At 44.2% G+C, this 9,927-nt stretch overlaps 1 long non-coding RNA gene across 1 annotated transcript; it reads left to right on the top strand.

The window, feature by feature from the left end:
• Positions 1-2,173: 2,173 nt before the first annotated feature.
• LOC146173785 (uncharacterized) lies at positions 2,174-9,374 on the top strand. The gene is made up of 2 exons (XR_014701876.1): positions 2,174-2,261; positions 8,873-9,374. It is a non-coding gene; the product is annotated as an uncharacterized LOC146173785 (long non-coding RNA).
• The last annotated feature ends 553 nt before the right edge of the window (positions 9,375-9,927 follow it).

The raw sequence follows: 9,927 nt of genomic DNA, 5'->3' as shown, positions 1-9,927 counted from the left end.
CTAATCTAGCAGATAGAATGATGCTGACGGTGCGGATATATGAGAAAAAATGTAAGCATCGTATGCAACTAACTTATAAAGAGGTGGCAAGTCGTGGTACTGAGATGCTTAGCTCAATAATTTTCAACAAACTTGCTTCAAATCCTCATTTCAGGGTGATTGAAATATTCCACTTGATTGAGCACACTTGTATGAAAGCATTTTCGTTGGTATGCTAAACGTGAGCAAACTATTCGTAGTAGAACACAGCATTCACAAAATACAGCTTGAACAGGTTTGGGTGTTGTAAACAAACCAGCTAGGCGCCTCTCCAGGGCGACGACGCGCTTCGCTGCTGGCACAGAGCCCTACATAGATGAGCAGTAACAGCAGCGCATCGTTCAAGGCTGGTTCAAGTCCTGTCATCTAGGAAACGCTTGCTAAACGGAGGGTACAACACCGAGACAATCGAGCTGCTGAAAAAGCGATTACTAAAAAGCTCGAAGGATGACGCGACAATCGCTTAGCCGGCATGACGGCAGCAGTTGTATTTTGTTTCAAAGAGGGCGCTCCGTTCTTTCGTCCATCCAACGGCCACTCGTTCGCTCGGCTCGACGTTCGGTGGCACCGCGCACGGAAAATGCTTCTTTCTTCAAGAAATATTCCATGTAAGTTTTAAAATTTTTTCATTCAGGTTTTATAAAGCGTTTGTGTATATTGGAGCAAAATATTAGCCTCTTAGATTGAGCATTTTTTAAATTACAAGGGTTGTCTTACATTTCATTGTTGCTGCAGGCTGTGTAAGCCATGTGCTAGGGAGATTTGTCTTCTTTTAGCATATTTCTTACGTTGTTAACTTTTCAAAAGTGGTTCTCAAGTATGCGCGACTTCATTCCGATCATTTTGCAGCTTATTTCAAGTTAAACTGTTGCTGTTTTGCAGAGTACTGATTTCCTAAAGTAAACAACTGCGTAGCATCGTAGCCCTAAAAGCCAACTTCGGATATTCACGGCGTTACAGTGGCTGGAACGCCGTGAATATCCGAAGTTGGCTCGGCCGCTCGAGTTCCCTCGGGTGACCTCGGGCGGAGTCGGTGGAGTCCGGGCAAAAGCATATATTTTCATGTCTGGTGCGATAAAACGCTAACCGCATGAGCTGTATCGTTGCTTCAGCTGCAATAGATCAGTTGCAAAACCTACACGTCAGCTTCCCGGTGCGGCAAACATTCCTGCACAATGGTGGCATAGACTTTGGGGTAATAGTTGGGTACAGTGCTAGCACATCGCCTGACGGGAAGGGTAATTCCTGCACCTCTTGCCCATTCGTCACAGTATCATTCGCGTGCCCATTGTCGCCCCGCTATTACCCTCTCCGGTTAATGTCCCTTTTCTAAATTTTCTTTCTTCACCCCTAGGGTGACAGTGCTCCCCCCTTTATTCCAGTGTTAAGAATGCCTGAAAACCTTTCTCTGACAATGGCCTGTGCGTGGGGAACTGCATCCCAAGCAGCGTGGACTGTGGTAGATGCATGTACTGCACCTAACTATTATCCCTGAATCAGGTTCTGTCACCACTGTGCATGAATTCCTGCCTCATAGGGAAGCCGACTTGTAGGTTTTGCAACTGGTCTGTTATAGCATGTCCAGCAGGGCGGGAGCCTTCAGTGTGAGCGCTGGGTGGGCTCAGACAATTTCAGTTCCAGGCCGGGTTCGGGTTTGTAGCATGAGGCCCGGGTCGGGCTCAGAATTTATGCCCGTGCACACCTCTAGTCGCGTCGGTTGTGTAGCACACGTTTGGCGCCCGTGCATGCTTTTAATTTTGTTCTCCGCACCATGACACTTTGCTCCAGCATCAAGACTGCATGAAACATCAGTATGCATTTTCCGGTCGTTAGCTAACTAATCGCCCCACCGCCCTGCACAGCTATGTTATACCGTGTGTAACATAGAGTTGCAATTAGTCCATTTTTTGAGACAGCTTTCAATTGAAATTATAGATTAACTAAACAGTGAAGAGCCGTAGTATGCGGTTATCATGATTTAGAGGCATCGATTTAATGGTGACTTTCTTTCCTTGCATTTAGGGCTCTTTGCTCTATAACGCCCGCAGTCCAGCTGCTCCACTTGTATCATCGCACTGCTTTTGCACAAGCAATCATCTGCCATCAAAGGGGTGCTGCGTTAATGTGAGCAGACATCATCATCATTTTGGTGCTGCATAACCTGTCAACAACTGTGGGAGCCTTGCCATGAAACATGCTGTGTGTAAGGAAGCATTGCCTCGGTAGGTATGACACATTGCCTTTGTTTTGCTTTATATAAAGGCTTTAAAAAAGGCTTTGCTGGCTTTTCGCTATATGATTGCATGCTATATGACTTTTTCTAGCTTTTTAGCTCAATACTTACTTGTTCAGAAGTCTTGCCCACAGTATGCAGAAAATAATATCCTTCATGTCCCTGGCAGTGCTTTAATAGCTGGTGTTATATTTCGTTGCTTTATTTCAATAGTATGTGACTATTTCAAGTTGAGACATGATTGAGTGAACCTGTGGTGTAATAGCACAATAACAGACATAGCTTGTTGAACTGACGAAGTAGTTGTCATTTGCGTAACACGGGAGTGCAGGTGCTTTAAGTGATGGAATATTTAGCATACTTGATTATGCTTGCATTACAAGAATTCGCAGGAAGCCTGTATTGAGGTTGCAGAGAAGAAAGCCATTCAGTATTGCTCAGGTTATTTGCCTTCCACTCTCCCTTCATTACTGCTGCCTGCACAGTATGTATTTGTTCATACAGACATGCAGTTACTGACTGCTTGTACATTTCTGGTTGCCTACACTGGCTTCAGCCATGTAGATGTAATATTATTTTGATCTAAACCAGGCTATTTACTTTGCTCAAAGTGACAATTATAATGAATTCTCTCCCCAAGCCATTGAGATTTGCCATTAGCTCCCAACTCGCTTTATTCGCAGCTGCAATGAATTCATTCTGTAACCCTAGAGCAAGACATTTGCAGAAAGGAGATCATCATGCAATACTCGCTCAAATTTTGTAAATTTTAGAGAACATTCTGTTTGTTTTTGCATATCCCAGGTAGCACAAAGTGGGCTATGAAGGGTGGGCCCCGGTGGGCCCGATGTAGGCAATGCAGGACAGCCCCGGTGGGCTCAATGTGGGTGCTGCAAGAGGGGCCGACGTAGGCCCGAAGCGGGCTGTCGACAAAGCCCCAATTGGCCCCACTAGGGGCCGATGCAGGCAGCCCTTGGGGGGCTGCCCACATTTTTCCGACATTGTTAAAAGGGCACATCCCGCCAACTCCCCGCGATGGTCCTACTTTGGACCGATTTGGGCAGCCGCTTTGGAGGAACATTTTTTTTTATTTCAGTGTGCCCCTCAGAAAATGACATAGGACCAATGCGGGTTCTATAGCGGTAGCCACACTTGGGCTTGCCCACATTATTCTCATAGGGGTCCGACGTAGGAAATTGATGGAAAGCCCTAGTCCAAGTTTTCCCAATCAATATTTAGGCACATAATTAAGTAATTACTTTTTACATGTCTGCACTTTCTAAACAGCCGCAATATTAAATTCTACAATAATTCATAACATTCATCTAGCCGAAATGACTTCATGTACATCTTGTTCAGGCTATGGAGATGTGTGTTCTGAACAGTAATATTGTACTGCGAGTTGCAGGCGGTCCAAAGCAACCACATAAGAGGCAACAGTTAGCAATCAGTTTGTTTTAGTATATGTAGCGCAATTTGCACGAGCGCGAGAACTAAAGCCATGTAAATTTCCAATCGACTAAACATGGCCACAACTATTATACAAATCATCTATAACGGTAATTTAGGGCAACATCTAATGCAAATGAAAGTTAGAAACAATGATTACGCAATTGCACGCACGCCTTCTAGCCCCATTACGGCCGATGTGGGACCTACAGCGGTTTTGTGTGGGCAGCCCCAATTGGGCTGGGTGTTGGTTTTGAACCTAAAGCCCACTTGCTATTGCACGCGCCTTCAAATTCCCCACAAGGGACCAATTTTGGTATCATGCGGGCCCTCCCGCCTTCCAGCCCCATTACGGCCCATGTGGGATATAAAGCAGTTTTATGTGGGCAGCCCCAATTGGGCTGGACGTTGTTTTTGAACCTAGAGCCCACCTGCTGTTGCACGGGCCTTCAAAGCCCCCACAAAGGACCGATTTTGGTACCATGCGGGCACGCCCGCCTTCCAGCCCCATTACAGCCTATGTGGGACCTAAAGCGGTTTAGCTAAGGCTGCCTCATTTGGGCTTCACGAGGGCTTGCCCAAATTGAGCCCTTATTCATATTTCACCTGCCCTCAAGTAACCTACAAGGGGCCGATTTGGGCAGCATGTGGGTACGTCCGTTTTCTTGCCCCACTACGGCCGATGTTGGTCCCACAAAGATTTAATGGGGGCGGCCTCACTTCGGATCTATGAGGACTCTCCCATAAAAAGCCCACATTTAGGTTGGATTGCCCTCAAATATCCGGCAAGGGACCCTTGTGGTCTGGATGCAGGAATGTGCTCTGCATTAGCCCAAGAAACGCCGCTATGGGACCCATGCAGGAGGAGCAGGGGCAAGCCCAAATGGGGCTTGCCCACATTTGACCCATCGGGGACCGATGCAGGTTTTATGATGGTTGCCCCAGCCCCACTTGCCTACATCGGACCTACTGGGGCCCCACATTCTGTGCTACCTGGGATGCTTCTTTGTTCGGAAAACAGAGCAGACTTGCTTACAGTGCAGGAGGGGTGGGCTGCAAGACAAAAGGAAATTATTAGTGCAGCTGCTCATTCAGGCGTGCATTCCTTGTGCATTTATTGCTCTTATATATGTGCACCTTTGCCTGCATGCTTGCCAGGGCTTTCCCTTTCCCCATAATGGGTGGCAGTGATCTTGCCGCCTACCTCTCAGGGGGACTGCCCTTTACCAACTGCTTGCCCACAACCAACTCACCTCCTGGGCTTCAAATTTGCCATACTCAAGGACGATTTTCTGTCTATGATGTTACCAGTGACGTCACTTAAGATACGCAGTGTGCATCATTGGTCCATTAGTTTCATTTCGGGATGTTGTCACCCCTTATACTCCCTACTCATATTTCTTTTTCTACATCCCCTTGCAACTGCCAAACGAAATAAGACATATAAAACTGCCAAACTCCCGCTGTCTCTGAATGCTATGTCAACAACCAAAAAGCTTTTGCATGTCTTAATAAAAGTAGAAATGATCCCCCGACTACTTTTTTGATTGTCATGTCTAGTCAGACTGTTTAGTGAACTGCCACATGATCAAGCAAATTGCAACTGTAAGTGCACTGAGGAGTCATGCGTTAGAGCAAGCATATGAATCTTGTGTTGCTTAGCTGCTTAACTCCAAATATCCTCCTTTGTCAGACAAGATATTTTTTTAGAAAACTGGATGGGGAGCCAGAAGAAAGCAGATTGGATTCTTAGCAGCATTGCTACTTGTTACATGTGCGTTCTACCCCTGTATACATGAAGTCGGCAGTATTGGGTCGAGTACGTCTGTCGAGTGAAAAATAAGTTGTGGGGTTCATGTATACACAGTCGGGTCGAGTAAAATAGGCGGCGGAGCGGGTCGCGATAACTCGCTTGCAGGGGGTAGGTTAATTCGCTTGACCCGCTTATCTAAAGGCATGTAGACGCTGTCCAGTCAGGGAGTCTAGTTATGGGGAACTCTGGGATATGAAAAAGCCTCTGGAGCGGCGACGAGCGTCGCTCGAAATGAATGCTTTTTAGCGCTCATCAACGATAAAAAATAATCGAAGCTCTCGATAGTAAAAGGCAATGGGATCAAATACGAGTAAGAACTTTCACAATAACTTCGAATCTCGATGCAACGCTCTGCTACGATACTTACTCACTAGAAAGCGAGTTCATGTAGACATCAGCCGGGTCGAGAATGATGACCTTGCTTACTCAACGCTGATTCAACCCGGTGCTGTCGAGTCCATGTAAACAGGGCTATTGTACTTGTAATTTTAGGTGAACTCTCATTTCGTGTATTGCACATTAAATTTGAGTGAAATTGGTGCTTTCTTGCGTATGTGCTGTTTTGTTCTGCAAACAATACTATTTCTCCAGACACAATCTTATTTTTAATTTGAGTACAAAATATTGTCCATTTTTGAAAAAAAAAAAACAATTTGTGAGTCTGTTAAGAAATTTTGATTTTGAAATATATTCACAAAATAGCAACATTTTATAGATACTGAAATATAAAATGTGTGCGAAACAACTTTTCAGCTCAGGATTAAACTGGTTTTTCAAGAAACTTATTGTGATAGGGTGAAAGTGAAAAATCACTGCCATGCTAGATGTATCGTTTTTTTATGATCCCATAGTCACATCAAGCATTGTATTTTATGGTGTGCTTAAGCAATGAAAATAATATTTGGCCTCAGATATTCAGGCAGATTACTATTCTCTATACCAACAACTACCATGAATTGGTTTTAAGAAATCAGATGCCCGAGCACCACATCTGTTACCTGGACATAAAATCACCCATGTATGCCTAACTGAATATAGTCTTGCACGTGGAAGGTTGCCGATGGTATGGCCATATGATTAGCTGTGATGAGGGAAAATGAATACCTGGTAGGCTGCTAGCTGATAAGGAAGTACAATATCATTGTACTCAGATCTAGCATAACATTTTCCTGCCTATGCAAAGTAAATTTCTAGTACTTGCTCATGCTCATTGCAGGCTGACTGCAATAATTTTAGCTGAACAAGCATGCACTGTATGATTACTAGAACTTCTTGTTGGGCTTGTTCGTGTTTATTTATTATAAACTGAAGGCGCCAAAACAATGCACGCACACAAGAAAAGAACGGGACAGAGTTCCACTCACAACTGATTTATTGTGCAGAACAGAGGACATATATATCTCACTGCAGGCACATGCCCAAGGAACACATTCAGCTACATCACATTCAGCATCATGTAGTTTAACATAAGCTGTGTTCAAGAAATGCTTTCTCAGAGAAAGAGGCTGTGGTATGAGGCATGGGCTTCTTGAACATATCTTATCCCTAACTACATGATGCTGAATGAGTTCTTTGCGCATATGCCGGCAGTGAGATATATATGTACTTTATTCTGCACAATAAATCAGTTGTGAATGGCGCTCTGTCCCGTTCTTCTTTTCTTGTTTGTGTGCATGTTGTTCTGGTATCTTTAATTTATAATGAGCACTGTATGAAAACTATTCCTTGGTACATTACAATTAAGGCAATTGTTTATAGTAGAATGCAGCAAGCAATAAAGCTGTGAAAACTAAAAAGCTGGAACTTGAAATGGTACGGTTATCTTGAGAATATTATATGCGTACACAGCCTTGAGAATATCTGCGATCTACACATCTCCCTCAGTTAGCTGATTGAAGATAGGTTGATTGATTCTGTCAGGGCAATTATTTCTTTATTCTGGCCGCAGTAATGTATGCGTGCCTGTAACTGGTGTACTGCAGAAAAATATTCTTTAATGTGTTCTTTAATATCATCCAGTCTTGCATGCTTAGTAATCCATATTGTCTATTGCAGGAATGTTTAAGAATTTTTTTTAAAATTGAAAGTTCTGGAGCCTGAACCGTCAGATTTTCAGGAACTGTAATTCTATATGAACACTAAGCATCTACCTGAAGTTATCGGTTTGCCGGAAGCAGGTTTTTACTTTCAAATATCTTTCTTTTGTATCTGGAATGGATATTATTTTGCATATAGGTTTATCATCCCTACGTCATAAGATGCTGCATGCCTTTGCAGGCCCAGAAACCTGTCGCAAAGTGCTCTAAAAGAAGAATGTGTGGCAATAGGCCTTCAATATATACAGTAGAACCCCTTTGTAGTAAAGCCACTGAGGCCAGCGAAAATATTTTCTATATCATGGTCTTTACTGTATCAGTGGTCTGTGATGACATGGTCCTGAGAGTGCTGTCTAGTAGTTAAATAGGCACTTACTGAACACGTCTTCTTGCTTAATGAAAAAAAAACCTAAATACCTTCCATCTCGCTTTTATCATCTCTTTGTGTTTTTTTCATTATAAAATTTCTCTACATCTTGTGGAAGTACCTTTGAAGCCTGAAGACGTGATTACAAATGCAACCAAGTTCGATTTCATGTAAAAACTAAAGCCTTGCATGAACATGGTGTCCCTTTTTGCTCTTTCTGTCTTTTAAAAGGCAATAAGTGATAAATTCGCATGGCACTCAAGTGTTGTAAGACCTTACTCGCTGCACCTCCGCTTTCTGCCACCACTGCCTCATGATTTGTACTGCACATTGCAGTGAATGTTGACCCATTTCTTTCCCTTCCCTATTTCTTGCTGCACGTTTACTCCTTTACTTTCTGAATGGAACACGCTGCCTCCTTGCTATGTTTGTAGACAGCTTTACTTTTTTCTTCGCGCTGCGCGCTTTCCCTCACGGCTCCAAGGCTTCTGTAAAGTAGGCTTCTTCTGACTGCTGCTACGGCTAGTAGTAAAGCCACCTAAACGAACACTCGGGGTTATTGTTCTGTTTTCAAATACAAGAAGTCTTGGCCTCGCGACTCTAGGTAGTGCGCGGGAGTCGTCGCCATGGCCAGAAGCACTTTAACCGATTTTTACCAAAAACATCTTTACTATAAAGGGGGAAAATGTACAGTTGCCTATGGAAGATGAACTGGGACTTCAGTTTCACTTTACTATATCAGAGGTTTTACTATAGCGGGGTTCTGTATTTTGTACTCAATCGTATAGAGCACCCAGACTTCAAATATGTGTTTGGATAAGTGTTGAGAAGGTGAATTTAGATCTTATGGTGATATATGCTTGTCTTCTGTGCAGATGTCATTTGTAAGACCCACGGACCAATCTCCTCAACAAACTGTTCCTGAATGGTTGCTTCCTGCGGGGTGCCCAGCTTACTACCTGGGCCATGTGCTTCCCCCGCCCCCTCAACCTCATCACTTGATCCACTGACCCTTCACTGCCAACTATCATGCTCAACACAGTCCACTGCCATTTTCCATCCATGGTGGACACTGCCCTGGAATGCACCCATGCTCAGCCTCCTATTCCTGCAACACCTCTCGCACTACAAGGCTATAGTGCATCAACCCTGCTCAACATGTCCAGCCCCTTCCATCATGACCAATGCACATTGCACCCAGTCACCTCTACCTGCACTACCTGGTCATGTGCTGCTTAGTGCCCTGTTTCCAATTACACCTACTAGCCTCTCCCATATTAACCCTGTATCCAATGCCTCCTGCACTGCATTTTGGCCCTCTGATGTCCTTGTGGCATTTACATGTATATGAGCTCTCAATAAAATGTTTTCGGAAAATATTTTGCTTGCCTCATTTAATTGCATGATTTTTATGGCTCCTTGGGGAGATGACATGCAAGGTGGTATTGGGAAATGACTGCATAAGAAAACCACAATTGTCAGAGTGACAGTTAAGCAAATGGCAGCAGTAAGGGCAAGGGTGAAATAACTGCATGGCTAAAGGCGGCTTAACAGTGGCAGGCCACGTGTGCCGATGAATACTTGTTGCATGCCAATAAATACCAATATATGATACTAGCGGCACGGCCGGATTATTGCCAATGTCAGTTGTGCCAATGAATACTAGTGGCATGCCAATACGTGACACTAGGGGCACGGCCAGCTGATAGCCTATGTTGGCAGTGCCAAGACTGGTGCAATGTTGGCATATAAGCCGGACCAATATATAAAAATGTAGTAATTTCTCAAAAAGCCAGTGTTACGCCAATGTTGGTACCAATTTTTGTCGACGTTGGGCCGGGATTGGTGCGATGTTGGTGTGCTGCCTGGGACAGGCCTCACAGCCACAGCTAAATTTCCCGCTGTGCACATTCCACCTCAAATGCAGTCA

The sequence above is a fragment of the Amblyomma maculatum genome, chromosome 11 (genome assembly GCF_055883805.1).
Source record: "Amblyomma maculatum isolate TAMU_Amacu chromosome 11, ASM5588380v1, whole genome shotgun sequence".
NCBI lineage: Eukaryota > Metazoa > Arthropoda > Arachnida > Ixodida > Ixodidae > Amblyomma > Amblyomma maculatum.
Note: the sequence above shows the minus strand (reverse complement) of the source record. Positions and strands in the feature narration are given on the sequence as shown.